Here is a 14,975-nt window from a genome sequence, read left to right on the forward strand (position 1 = left end):
TATTGGTAAGGAAAAAGAGTGGAGAGATCAGACTCTTTGTGGATTTTAGAGACCTTAACTGAGCCTCCATAAAAGACCATTACCCGCTTCCCTCTATGGAAAAAATCCTTCAAGTGATTTCAGGTTCATAAAGCTTTTCTTTTCTTGATGGATGTTATAACCAGATTTTAGTAAAGGAGGGGGGGCAGTATAAGACAACCAAGTGGGGTACCATGGCCTACAAAAATATGCCCTTTGGTTTATCCAATGTTGGGGCTACTTTTCAAAGAGCCATGGATATAGCCTTTCAAGATGTGATGTACAAGATAGTGCTGGTGTATTTAGATGACATAACTGTTTTCTCAAAGGATGTTAAAGAACATCTAACTCACTTGAAGCATATTTTTTAAAGGTGCAAAGAGTTTGGGATTTCTCTATTTATCCTAAAAAGTGTGTATTTGTTGTTCATGAGGGTAAGTTGTTGGGCTATGTGGTGTCAAATAATGGCATAACAATTGATCCTAAAAAAAGTAAGTGCTATTCTAGCTCTTTCTTTACCAGCAAATAATAAAGGTTTGCAAAGCTTTTTGGGGAGAATTAATTTTGTTAGGAGGTTCGTACCTAATATTGCTGATTTGTTGAGTCCACTAACAACAATATTGAGAAAAAATATGTCTTTCAGCTAGAAAAGGGATGGCAAGAGAAGTTTTGAGCTGATCAAGGAAGATTTAGCGACAAAACCTACACTTCTAAATCATGATTACTCAAAGGATTTCATACTTTATGCTTATGGGAATATTGATTCCATCTCAACTGTGTTGGTGCAACATAATGATGAAGGTTTGGAACAGCCTTTGACATTCTTCAGTCAAGCACTTAAGGACTATGAGCTTGTACAACATGAAGTATACTTTTATTGAAAAATATGTATTTGCTATTACAAGGAGCCTGAAAAAGTTTAGACACATGCTTTCAAATAATAATATTATTCTAATGGTTTCTCATCCAAGTGTGAAGGAGTTTTTGTTAAGCAAGGAATTAAGTGATAAAAGAGCTAGTTGGGTAGCTAAGGTAATGGTGTATGATGTAGAGATTAAGGTTATCGAGCTGGTTAGGGGCAAAGGATTGTGTGAACAACTTGTTGATGGTGTTACCAGTAGAGAAGAACATGAGCTAGAGACTGTTCTAGTGTTGCAAGATGAAAAAAAGTCAATAGATTTAGCTCCTATCATTGGTTGGGTGCAAGACATGGTACATTTTCTGCAAACTATTGAGTGTCCTTAGGGCTTGGATAAAGCCAAAAGAAGGTATTTTAGATTGCAATCCATACCTTATGTGCTTCTCAATGGCATTATATTTAAAAAATATTTTAGTGGTGTTTTATTAAGATGTGTTGGAGCCGACCAAGTTGATAAAGTATTGCATGAGTTTCATGAAGGGTCAGCTAGTGGAGATTTTTCACCAAGAGCAACAACTCTTAAGGTGATGAAGGGTGCCTACTACTGGCCAAGTTTGTTCAAGGATGCACATTCATGGGTGAGAAGATGTAAGAAGTGTGCTTTGTTTGCTATAAAAGAAAGATTAACAACTTTTCCATTGTAACCTATCCAAGTTGAACAACCCTTTATGAGGTGGGGGTTAGATTTTATTGGAGTTATAAACCCTCCATCTAGTGTTGGCCATAAGTGGGTTCTTATAGTTACATATTATTTTACTAAGTGGAATGAAACAGTTGCACTTAAAGAGGTCAATGCATCTATTGTTCTGAATTTTTATGAAGAGCTGGTTACCAAATTTGGGGTCCCTGAGTCTATTATTTTAGACAATGTCCTTGCCTTTGTTGGTTCCAAAATTTTTGGTTGGGCTATAAGAAATGTAATTTATCTTAATACATCCTCCAATTACTATCCGCAAGGCAATGGCCAAGCAGAATCTACCAATAAGAACTTAATCAAAATTATTAAGAGACCATGGAGAGTAACCAGAGAGCCTGGCATACACAATTAAATTCAGCATTATGGGTAGATAGAATTACTCCAAAACGGTCAATAGGACATTCACCTTTCATGTTGGTATATGGCAAGGAAGCAAGGCTTCCTATTTCACTTGAATTGCTAGTGCTTGATTTGGCTAATCAACTGGATGTATTAGAAGAAGGCCCTATGACAATAAGATTAGATCAACTAGTTGAGCTTGAAGAGACCAGGAATGATACCATGAGAAAGATAGAGAAACATCAAGCTCAAATGAAGAAGTCATTTGATAAAAGAGCATCTCCAAGAATATTCCAGGAGGGTGACATAGTGTCGAAATGGGATGAACAAAAGAGCAAACCTAGAAAGCACTCCAAGTTTGATGATTTTTGGAGTGGGCTCTATATTGTTTTAGAATATAAGCAATACAATGCTTTTCAGCTATCAAGGTTGTGTTGGAGCCTTAAATTTTTGCAAAGAGATAAAAACCCTAAAAATGTATTCACCGTGAAGTCATGGTTTTAATTTAGGCAGAGTTTAATATTTTGAATTTTTGCACTATATGTGGGGTAAATGTGGCTCCCATAAGAGTAAAGCCCAGCATATGGTGTTAAAAGAAATTATGAATGTAATATTATCTAAACTTTTATTTTTTTAAATCAATTTGGTTTAAGGAATGATTCATTCCCAAAGCTAGACTTAAAATCCAAAGTTTATGTTATTCAAATTGTTTGATTTAAATAATAGTATGGAAGGCAAAAATTTAAGCTTCTTTTATCTTGAAGAATGAAGCCATATTTTTAAATAAGAGAGGATGAATCATTGCCAAGAAATGACATAATTGGTAAAATAAATATATTTAAGGGTATTTAATGAAATGCATTCAGCTCATAAAGTGGTGGGTCTCATATGCTCTAAAGGAAAAAATATCACCAATGTTTTCACTATGACAGCTATTGGGGAAAAAATATCACCAATGTTTTCACTATGACGGTTATTGGGGAGTCAACATGACAATAAAGTGACGGTTATTAGAACTATGTTATCTATTGGTACTCTTCCCCTAATACCAACACCTATCAGATTGCTTATTCTGGGTGTTTGGGTGTTAGTTGTGGGCGTTAGTTGAAAAGTATGAATTAGGGTTTCCCTTAATCGATCATAATGTGGGGCCTATTTCTTTTAGCGAGAGAAGGAAGTTTTTATCGAGCAGATGATTAAATAGTAAATTAGTATATCGGTGTAACATCATATAGTAAATTAGTATATCGGTGTAACATCATAGGCCGATAAGATGAAAAAAAACGTCTCAACGAAATGCAAGTCTCATCGAAATGTAGTTATCGGCAAGACTTACTCTATCGACAAGACATTCAAAATGTTTTTTGAAGGCCTATGTTTCTCCAATAAAGAGACCTCCTGCAGAACACGCCATGAACAGAATCTTTTTAGCAGGGTAACTACATCCATCAGAGCATAAAGGATTTCATCAAATATTGTTGACATGTTCTGGAAAATGAGAAAGCATGAGAAGCACAAATGGACTGTTTGAAAAAACAAAAGGGGTTCATGATCATGATCACAGGTGTGGTAAAAAATGGAGCACGGACGTTGATAAAAGCACAGAATGATCTGTTAAAAACATATGCAAAGGTAAAACATAAACATTGAATGATAGTTATCGAGCACCATAATGAAAGCCTTGGAGTAGGATATGGGCGTCCCACAACGTGTAACAAAAAAGAATTATGTCAAATGTCGAAGTTGTGATTGCTTCAGTAGATATGTCTTCAAAATAAGAAAGCACACGGCATGCGAATTGTTTGAAAATGCCTAAAAAAAATGTAATATGATGGAATGCAATGACTGCGGATAAGCACAAAATAGAGAGAAAATTTTAAACAAATGGAAATTGAATGGTGTAAAGGCAAATTCCACATCCTTTGCTGGCATCCTCCGTGCCTGTGATGAAATCAGAAGTTTCTAATAGCTTACAGGCATCAATCAAATTGTAAAAGGTTTCGATAAAATATATAGCAGCCACAATTGCCCTCGCACACATGAAAATGGAAAATGTGGAAACAAACTGTTTGACAAGCCTGCCTCGGAGAAATATGGTCTCACAGATTACAAGGATTGCAGCGTGCGCACAACTTACCAAATGCTATAGTTGCAACTGCCCCGAGAAACATAATGCAAATGTACGTAAGGTATATGAGTTAATAAGATGCCTCAAGCAAATAACTGGTTCAGGAGATCCTTAAGAAGTCAAGTTTCGGAAAACACACTTTAAAATCTGTTCCAATTGAAATTATGTGTGAGTCCATGGAAGCTATGGCTTTAGTGAGTCCATGGACACTCACTAAAGCATTCAGAAAAGAGGAATTTTGGAGAATGGTGCTCACAGACATGTATGCGATATGTGGAAGCATATAGAAGAATTTTGAAGCTTCAGGTGCTCTCGAAGATGAAGACTTTGTGGCAGAAAAGGACGATGCTAGATCTCCAACCGATGATTCATATGAAGAGGGATCAGATGCAAGTAAAAGCTTAGAAGAACAAGAAAAACCTCAAAATAAAGAAATGAAGTTACCTCCAAATCTAGTGCCACTAAGAAGAGGAAGGATGAAATTCAATACAGTTGTGAACATCCATCAAAACATATGGATCATGAGGTTTTTATCAGTTACTCATGGACCTAGATGAATAAGCAACAATACATCAGTAATTTTCCAGAATGCCTCAAAGAGATATTTTCTCAATGAACAAAATGCAATGATTACACGATATACATGCAAAGTATGAAGGAATGTGCATATAATGAATTTGTAAGGAAGCTCCCCATTAAATCTCTGAATTTATGAAGCATTTTGAATATATTTTAAAAGAAGCAATAATATTAACAATGAAGAATTGTTAATTAAGAAAATTGAAAGGAGTTATTTTTATATTAATAAAGCGGGATAATTATCTAATTATCTTTGGATATTTCCATAACCGTATCCATTGTAAATATCCTCACTTAGCTGTGCAAATAGTTTTACAAAATAACCGTATCCATTGTAAATATCCTCACTTAGCTGTGCAAATAGTATTACAAAAGGGAAGGACAGGTGAAAGTGAAAAGTGCAAACACTGGGTGAATTATCAATGAGGAGGGATTTCCTCTCATGTTTTTACAATGGAGGTAATTATTTTAGCTCGAGGAGGGAAAATAATTTCATGAAGATAATATATTAGTGAAAGATGAAGATACTCTAATCTTGATTTTGAATTTTTAAAGGAAGGATAAAGGCACGAGGAGAAAAATTGTTTCATGGGAGACAAAAGAGTGATTAAAGAAGCATCAAAATCATGGAGTCATTTTCCCTTAAAAAAAATAAAAGAATAAAGATTGCCAGCGAAGGAGGAGTGTATTGTAGGTGAAAAAGGCAATGATCAAAATTTAACACTCAACAATCCATAAAATTTGTTTGCTTTATTTTATTTTCGATTGTATAGAAGTAGAAAGTAGGAATAAATATTCAGGTCATATCAAATCTTCATGCCAATTTGAAACTAACGGAAGGACAATTCTTATAATCTACTTAAGTATCACAAAGTAAGGATACTTGGTGATAAGGTATACCGCCTTGGTTTGGCAAAACCAAAAGAAGTAGGAAATTTGTAACCTTAAAGGTTCATTCCATTAGTTGGCCAAAGTTGATTGTCTAACTTGATCATAGAGTTTGGCATCCTCTTAGAGTTTGGCAACTTGCAATTTTGATCTCCAATAGGTTGGATGGTGAAATAGAGCAGATCCTAGTCAATGGGATTCACCTCAAGCATTGTTTTTGATGTATATCATGATGTTTTGATGTTATTAAGTGTTGTTGCATAGTAGATTAGTTGTAGTTTTCATTTCCCTAAGTGATTTGCGCATAATTTTGTAGAAGTAATAAGGATGATATTGATATAATGCATTGTAGTTATAAAAGGAAGGTATTCATCATATGAAATAGGGAATTTATGTATTCACTATCACACAGTAAATATCTCCTTCATAGAACTACAATAAATCATAGCAGTATGCAGTGAATAGGAAGGTGTTTTGTTGTTACCATGTTAATTCATTAATTACACATATATCATTCATGATAGTGAGTTGGTTAGTTCATTGTTACGAACCATACACCTGTAGTCAATGGGTTAGTGGTGAAAAGTGAGTTACAACAATACAAAAGAGATGTTATTCAAAGGTTTTGAGAAGCAAGAATGACTATGTGCCCAAATGGATAAGTCTAGGCAACTGGGCTATGATGCTTAGCAGGAAAGCATTTAGCAAAAATCACCAAAAATGTTACCTAATTTCACTTCTAGCTCAATCAAGTACAATATTTATATTATGAAAATGAAAGGTGCATATCTGATTATGCTAAGTGTTCATACAAGTAGGAAATGCTAACAATCGAAGAAATAGATTCAATACAAATGATTTACAAGAAAGAAGAATATACAGACTTCGCATAATAATGGCTCTCTTTATTCATGAACATCAAAGTTACAATGATTCAATGTAAATGATTTACAAGAAAGAATAATACACAAACTTTGCATAAAAATGGCTCTCTTTATTCATAAACATCGAAGGTATAATGTCCCACACAAGCCGTAAGAAATAGTTGAAGAAATTAATTATAAAAGAAAACAATGCATAGGATAATGAAGCATAAGGAGAGAGAAGGGATGCATCATTTCTTGGAATGATGAATCCCACAGTTGAGTGTTGCATCTTCAGTGCCAGTTTGCCTTGCCCTCCAGGAATACCCGCAGGAAGATAAGAGAGATTGTGCTAGAAACTCAAAATTCCAAATCTAATCTTACACATCATCAAAAGATACACAATCTACTTTCATAATGTATCATATCAGTTATGTAATCATTACATGAATCAAAGAGGAAAATAGAGGAATAAATCAGAAACTCGTTGTTTTTATCTAACATGTTTGTTAAATGTGCAAATATAGGTATCATATTCATTGCTAGATTATTTTATACTGAAATCAAATATCACAACATGTGGAGTAAAATGGGCTCCCACAAGGGTTGATCCCAACATGCTCGTAATTGTATCAATTAGGTTTACATCATTCATAAGAGTGAATTGATTCTTACATTGTTACAAACAATAAGTACCTGCTCAATACAACTACAATGAATAAAATTAGTGATCATAGGCAAATAGAAGTTTTAAAGAGAGGGTATGTGCAGGATCATGAGGGCCCAAAAAGTGGCTATATCCTAACTAAAGTCCTGATTGATAAGTTGATTGAAAAATATTTATAACTTTCAAATGGTATCACATTTTTTGAATCCAAAACATGCATCACATTCTATGCTTCGTATACTATAGGATAAAAAAAAAAAACTGAATTTCATAAAGTTTTGACCAACTTATAGTGGTTAGACATACGAGTTTTTTATATTTTAAAAAACCTGTAGTAAAAAAATCATAATTAATTATTTATTTTAAAAAAAAATTGTCACATCTAGACATGAGTCTTCTACTTACATCTAAAATCTTATAAAAAATATCATGATTTGATTGTGGTTAGGGTGGTCAGACAGACACCCGCTTTTTATCTTTTTCCTAAAATTTTAGTACTAATGCGTTGAAATTTTATTTTTTTGTCAAATAGATTTATTTATTTTCAGAAAACAACCAGTAGCTTCAAAACTACATTCAATTTTCTACAGATTCTATTGTTACATATTTTTGAAATAATGTTGGTAACTTATTCAATTTTTTACATCAAGTTGCCTAACTCTATTTTTCTGGTCTTCATTGCCACTTAAGGGCCTGTTTGGCCCACCATGATCCTACACATACCCGACAAAATCATGAATATGAAGATCAAGACATTTGATTGCCAAAGCATAAGATATACACCCTTCATGATTTGATAGAAGAACAAATACAAAAAATGGTTACAGTCATTGAGGGGTAGAAATAATTTTAGTCTTGATTCATTACAGGTTACAAAGAAAAAGAGGAAGGATATCCTCGATGGCAAAATTTCAAGCCAAAGAACAGATTCAATAATAAGACAGTGAGCAACATAGACTGTTTTTTCTATACAAAGATGTATAAAAACAATAATAGCAATCAAAGATGTATAAAACAATCACAAATCAGCCCAATAACAATGAAACCGCATGGCACATTGTCACAATCTCGATGATAGAAGAGGACAACTAATAAGACTTTAAGCTAGCAACCACACAGATGACATGAAACAGTCACAAAATACTCATGGAAGCATGTTTTTGGAATTTAAGAATCACTGTTATATCCAAGAGATTACTGCCAAAAAAGCTTAAGAAACAAAGATGTGATGTCAATACTACATTCATTTAGTGGTATTAATAAATCTCTTAAGACCATGGAGAGCTCCAGTTTGCATTGTAGGATACAAGGCACAAATTGAGTAAGTGCAATCTTAATGGTAAATAACAATCACAACCCAAAAGAAGCACAAAAGGACAGTCATATTACTGTCAATAAAAACTCCTATAGTCATTCAAATAAAGGTCACATTCCTAACTCATAGCCTCAACACATATACTATAATCCAGCATGTTATAGAAGCCTTCAAAAGACAAAATGAATAGAAGTAGTCTCAAAGACACAAAAGGAAAGAACATTTAGTACACACTTTGAAGATCAAAGATGTCAATAGAAAATATAGGTAATGACAGAGGTATTGTGATGATCAAATAAGGAATATTCAAACAAGGTCATACTCAGAGAATAACAATATACTACCATAAAGATTAGATTTATATACAATTTATACAACAATGAATCAATTCTCAGGGTAAAGGCTTAATTCAAGTCATATTGGAAGGATTGCAGCTTATGAAGATCAATAGCATACAGAGCCAAAGAAGGTGATGTCACAGTTAGTAGATGCTTTAGATAGATCCATTACCAATCAGCCCAAGAAAGAAGCCCATTAGCAGTAAACAAAGTAATTAACAGAGCATGATAATAGAATTCAAGACATCTATGACAAGCGATATTCTATGTGATTCTTCATATAGGAGCAAATTGAAGTGACTAATGTAGGTTTAATGAGAGAATGACAGTGATGAACTTCACCGATCCAAGGAAAAGAGTAGTATTTCAAATGGCAAATCTTGAAGAAACAGTCATGATATTGTTATATAATGTCATTGTAATCCTAGAAACTGAATACATGTCACACAAAGAAAGTATACATAGTAAGCACAAAACAGAGCAACACAGCCATGATTGGGAATATCACACTCATCATGATAGGGCCATAGTTTATAAGAAAAATCACAGCTACAACATTTAAATCAGTAAGCATATCACAGAGAGAAACCCAAGATTAAAGGTGGGAATAATAGTGAAAGCACCAATGAAGACTCCTTACAAACAAAATCATAGATTCAAGCATTGAATCCAAAGAGAGCCAAATAAATGTTCATGCTTGTCTTTGTTAAAGAGATCGACTTGGTATATATTCAATAATGATATCATATAATAGAACAAACTTACTAGACTCATCTTCGACATGCACAGGATTTGCAGGAAAGCTCTTCACAGAAACCCCTATGGTGGCACCCAACTGAGTGAGAATGATACAACAAATAGGCCGATTGATTGTCATGTTTTAGGATTGTATTTACCCTAAAATGTGCTCAAGGATGAAAAAGCATTTTATGCCTTTGTGTTAATTTCTCCTCCAAATATTTCTTGTGGCCTTCAGGGCTTTCCTTTTATTTTGTGTCTTTACATAAGATAAAATGTAAATATTTGCTAAAATAATATTGTATAACACAAGTAGAAAGTATTATTTTTAATGCAGAGATAGATGCAAATACTCTTATTTATGGTATAAATTTATTGTATTTGCCTTTATTTTTTAGTCAAGGGATGGAGTTGAAAAATTATGAGTGTGAAGGTATATAGGAGAGTTAGGAGCAATTTCTAGACATTTGGAGGGTATATAGGGTGGTTTTGAGTCAATTAAGGGGAATTTGGAGTGCTTTTATGGGGTGACATGGTCAATGTTGACATTTTCAACACTTTTGAGCTCTTTTGGAGAAGATTCAGTAGCTATATTTTTGGCTTTTTGGAGACATCCGACCCAAGTTGGTTTCTAGGTCCTTTTTGAGGGATTTTTGGAGGGAAGTTTTGATATAAAAACCACTTGTTGGTTCAGTTTGAAGTTTGTTCTTTTTATGTTCTTATCCATCTTGTGACTTTTGTAGTCCTTGAGAGAAGAGGATTGTATATTTTGTAGCTCATATTGTCATGTATATCAATTTATACCTTGGAGATTAATGAAAATAAGCATTTTAAGTTCTCAATTTTTTGACTAGTTGTCTACATTTGTTTGATTGATGCAACTACTTGTGAAATTATCTAAATCCTTGTGGTTATGTCTCATTGTAGCACCTTTTGTAGAATAATATGCATGTTGCAAGTTGTAGGTTGTGTTGATATGCAAATATTGTCTAGCTATGAGAAGCAGCTTTCCTTGTAGGAATATTAGCATCAAAGCCTTCTTATGAAATATTTATGCAGGAAACATATAGAATTGAGTTGTGTTTCTTAGCTTCATCATTTATTGAACTGTGTGTGCAAACTGTTATACAGGTCCTAATTATTGTTTTGGTGCATCACCTTTATCAAGCTTTCCAAGTCTAGTTTGTGTTTGCTTCTATCCCTTTTCCTCTACAAGTCAATAGTGTAGTTTAGTTTAGGTGAGTAGAAATTAGGAAGTCAACCTTCTCCAGAGGTTCTTTCCAATATAGGTGACCCACAAACCTGGAAGGATCCCATGTTTCTCCAAAGTGCTAAGTTCTGCAACCTAGCAAGGGTGCGATTTTGAGTGATAATAGGCACCCAAAATTAAAAAAAGACAAAACTACTCGACTTATTCCTTAAATGGTGTTTAGGCCCAAAATTTGAAAATTACAAGTTACATATTATGTTTGCCCCATAGGCCTTATGAAAATTAAAAAACTCATTTAAATTGAATTTTTGTATTTGTTAAAAGAATACTGAATATATACAAATTGTTTGGTCTTTCTTTAAAAGGGAGAATTGTAACTCTTGAGTCCACACTTCACCTTAGCAGGACATCCTTATATTATATTACAAACAAACAAACCAATTATTAAAAAACATCTAACAAATGTTAAAAATGATAAGTGCATTTATGGTTACTCTTGCGCAATCACAACTTAACTAATATTTAGTTATTAGATATCTATCAAGCCTCAAATATCAGCCCTATCTTATGTTGGGTTTCAAGGAATTGCCTAGTCTAATACCTATATTAAATGTTAATGAATAACTTTGACTCTGGAACTTTATATTATAATCTATATGCAAGATTGAGTCATTTGTAACGTCCTCCATAAAGAAATATTTACATGATTCATAAAATAACATAAATTAGAGACATGTGTTAATATTCAAAGATCAAAGACATATTATATTAATTACAGGATGTTTAGTAAATTTGAAAGTAGTACATAAGGAATCATAATCCTTTATGTTTGACCATAAGATAGATTACATAAGCACAAAATATGAAATCCTTATGAGGAACTCATGGAACTTGGCACTTGCCATGGGCAAGAACATTTCTTGGGCTTGTTTCCATCCTACTACAAAGTAATTACACTTCCCTAAAATATTTTATGAAAGGAAATATTTTGGGCCATGCACAAGGAAGACTAGCCAAGTAACAATGGAAAGAGTAATAGAAATGTGTGGTAAACTAATGTAACATTAAAATACTTTCTATTTGTTATCAATTAAATTATCTGAGATCAATCTCCAACATGAGACTTAACATGATTCCCAATACAATCCAAAGAAAAATATAGGATTCATAAAATCAAATAGAATCACATAATTTATGAGGAGCATGTATTTATCCATTTTCTCATTCACTTATGAATACCACTATGAATTTCATTATATGGTTCTCCTACAAAGGTATCAAAAGAAATCAAAATAAGAATGATGATAAACACTCTTTCATTTTGGGCCTAGGCGGGATGATCCGTTTGTTGGGCATCCACGTGCTCATTTAAATTGTAAGTGGACTCCACTAGAAGAAGGGTGGATAAAGGCCAATTTTGATGGGGCATCAAAAGAAAATCCAGGAAACTCTGGTGTAGGGGTGGTCTTCCAGGATTGACAAGGCAATATTGTATCTTGGGGTGTCAAACGATTGGAGAGATGCATGAAAAATGTTGTTGAGGTGCAAGCAACACTCTTGGCAGCTGAGTGGGGTCTTAAATTTGGTTTTAAAAAACTGCATTTGGAGGGTGACTCATTGATCATAATCAATACTATAATCAAAGGAGATACTCAGGCTTGGATGCTAAATAAGTATATTTAGAAGATCAAAAATGATTTTAATTATTTTAATGCCTTTAAAGTCACTCATGTGCAAAGGAATGGAAGTAGAGAAGCACATATATTATCAAAATGGTCTTGTATGTTTGAAGTTGTATAGGAATTCTAATCAGAAGATTTTTGCAATCTGTTGGAGGATGACGTGGGCAGAGCCATTATGGAAATGGAAATTTTGAGAATGGAAGATGGAGGATGCATCGGATGAGGGTAAAGGTGGTTGGCACAATTCAGAGGAGAAGTTATTGCCGAATTGTGCAGACACAAAAGGAAATCATACTTAGACAGAGAATTGATGGTTGTGCATTTATGATCTTATCTTTTGGCAGCGGTGTTGGATGTTGAGCTTGGGCAAAGTGCTTAATGCATTAATAGAAATAACGAGTGATGTTTGCCTTGTGTTTCCATTTTCAATCTTTCTTCTTGTAGTCATTGTAAGAATTTGCAGAGAGTGGAGATTGTGGTCTTAGGGTGGTGGCACTGTAGCAGATAATTATGGAGGCTTGTTTCACTTTCAAAATAGAAAAGAAGCTTGTGCGATTTATGGGGAAGGTGTTGAAGAGGCATATTCAAGGCCTCTTCCTTCACAAGGATGAAAGATTGACAGAGGCGGTGAAGCTTATGCTGGGAGAAGATATTATCCATATTAGTCACAGATATAGGACTAATATGGAAATATACTCTTTAATTGCTTCTTGGGGACTTGAATTCGAAGATACTGTGGTTAAGGTGAAAAACGTACTAAATGATTTAATTGCAGAGGATTACTTGGGTAATTTGGACTCCACTTTTTAGTGGTATGTCCCAGGAGCGGGCATAGACACATTGAAATGATCGATGGAACATGTGAACCCTATACCATTTGTCTGTTGGCTAGAGGATGAAATGAAAGAAAGATGTAGAGCTTCATTGTGGAGAGGTTGGGAGGCTTTCAAAAATTTTGCAGGGCTAGTGCGGGTGGAAGAAGCCCTTTGTGCGGTGCATGAAATTGCCAAGGTGGAAGTGGGATGAGAATTGCGATCAAGGGCACACATGGAGGAGGTGGTGCAAATTCTTGCCAGGTTCAATGAAGAACTTGGAAATACTAGTTGAGAACTTTGTTTGCATTAGCCCGTGTTTGCAATTTTTTTAATTTTAGTGTTAAAAAACTTGTATGTAATTTTTGATCTTTGTCAGGCTGATAAATTGCCCTTGAAACTATTTCATGATGCACTACTATAGTATGCAGTAGTGACTAGGCAATTCAGGGGTATTTTCTTGTGCATGGTTTGGAGGGTTTTTTTGGTAGATATTTGGGATGGTGATTTTCGAAACTATGTACTTTTTTGTATTGATATATTAATAAAATAAAAAAATTATTACTGACCAAAAAAAAAGATAAATACTCTTTCATTTATATGACAAGTAATATAGTGCAAGTTGTAACATATAATCATAATTTATCCTAGATGCATTGATGTCTAAATCTATGTCTTAATAAGCATACCATCTTAAAATGGAAATAACAAGTATTTTATCAATGTAAGAATGAGCAATATTCATAAAAGAAGGTATAATGCATGTATGTATAATATACATAGGTAATGGTATGTACATATATACATATACATTCTTATATTGAAACTTATTAATGATAATGACTAACATTAAGTTAATAACTATGTGTTCATTTTGTAATTACCTTACCAAAACAATACAACTTATAATAATAATTTCATAAAATCAACAACAATCTCTATATAATATAAGATTAGAAACACGTTCAGACATATATATAAAGTCTAAACTAGAGGAAATTGCATAAGAACCCAACTATTCCCTTTGGTAATTAAGATTCTAAAGCAACATTGTCATTGTCAAGCAGATATTCTTGATATACAAATACTTGTGAAATTATATCTTATCATAAGCAATAATATTGATATGTTTATGAGACATCTGATCCTACCAGATGAACGTTCTTTCCCTATATGCGATAATAAAACTAGATAAAATTATAATCCACTTGCTATAAGTTACAAATAAGATATTGATTCCTTTTCTCAAATGATCATACATAACTCCTATTAAACTCTCTTTAAAAATAGCATTATGACATTATGATACATTGTATGTAGTATCAACCAAGCTTTTGAAATGATATTAAAGGCTAACTTGACAATTACACATAAGTATTCATGCAATAGCTATAGTTTAATATGTCGGTAATTAAATAGTGAAAACTATCATTTATATTATTGTGTGCTACTAATGATTACCATATTCATCTCTAAGGTGTGCAATGCTAAGAAAGAATAGGTAGCTTGACTAGCCAAATTGTTAGGGCTTAACATTCTATCCAATAATGCTCATATGAGTCTAATAAATAAAATTGGTGATGTTGACTCTCTGATCCTTCTTGTGTCAACTTGAATTTAATTAATTAATATAAATAAATGATAATACCTTTCTTTGTGATTATTAATCTTTCCAGATAAAATAATTGATCAAATACTATATTTATCAATAACTGAAAACATATGCTATTATAGAATCGATTTAAAAATATTTATTCTAGAATGCTAAGTACTTGCTTATTA

Source organism: Cryptomeria japonica, chromosome 1 (assembly GCF_030272615.1).
Source record: "Cryptomeria japonica chromosome 1, Sugi_1.0, whole genome shotgun sequence".
NCBI classification, from domain to species: domain Eukaryota; kingdom Viridiplantae; phylum Streptophyta; class Pinopsida; order Cupressales; family Cupressaceae; genus Cryptomeria; species Cryptomeria japonica.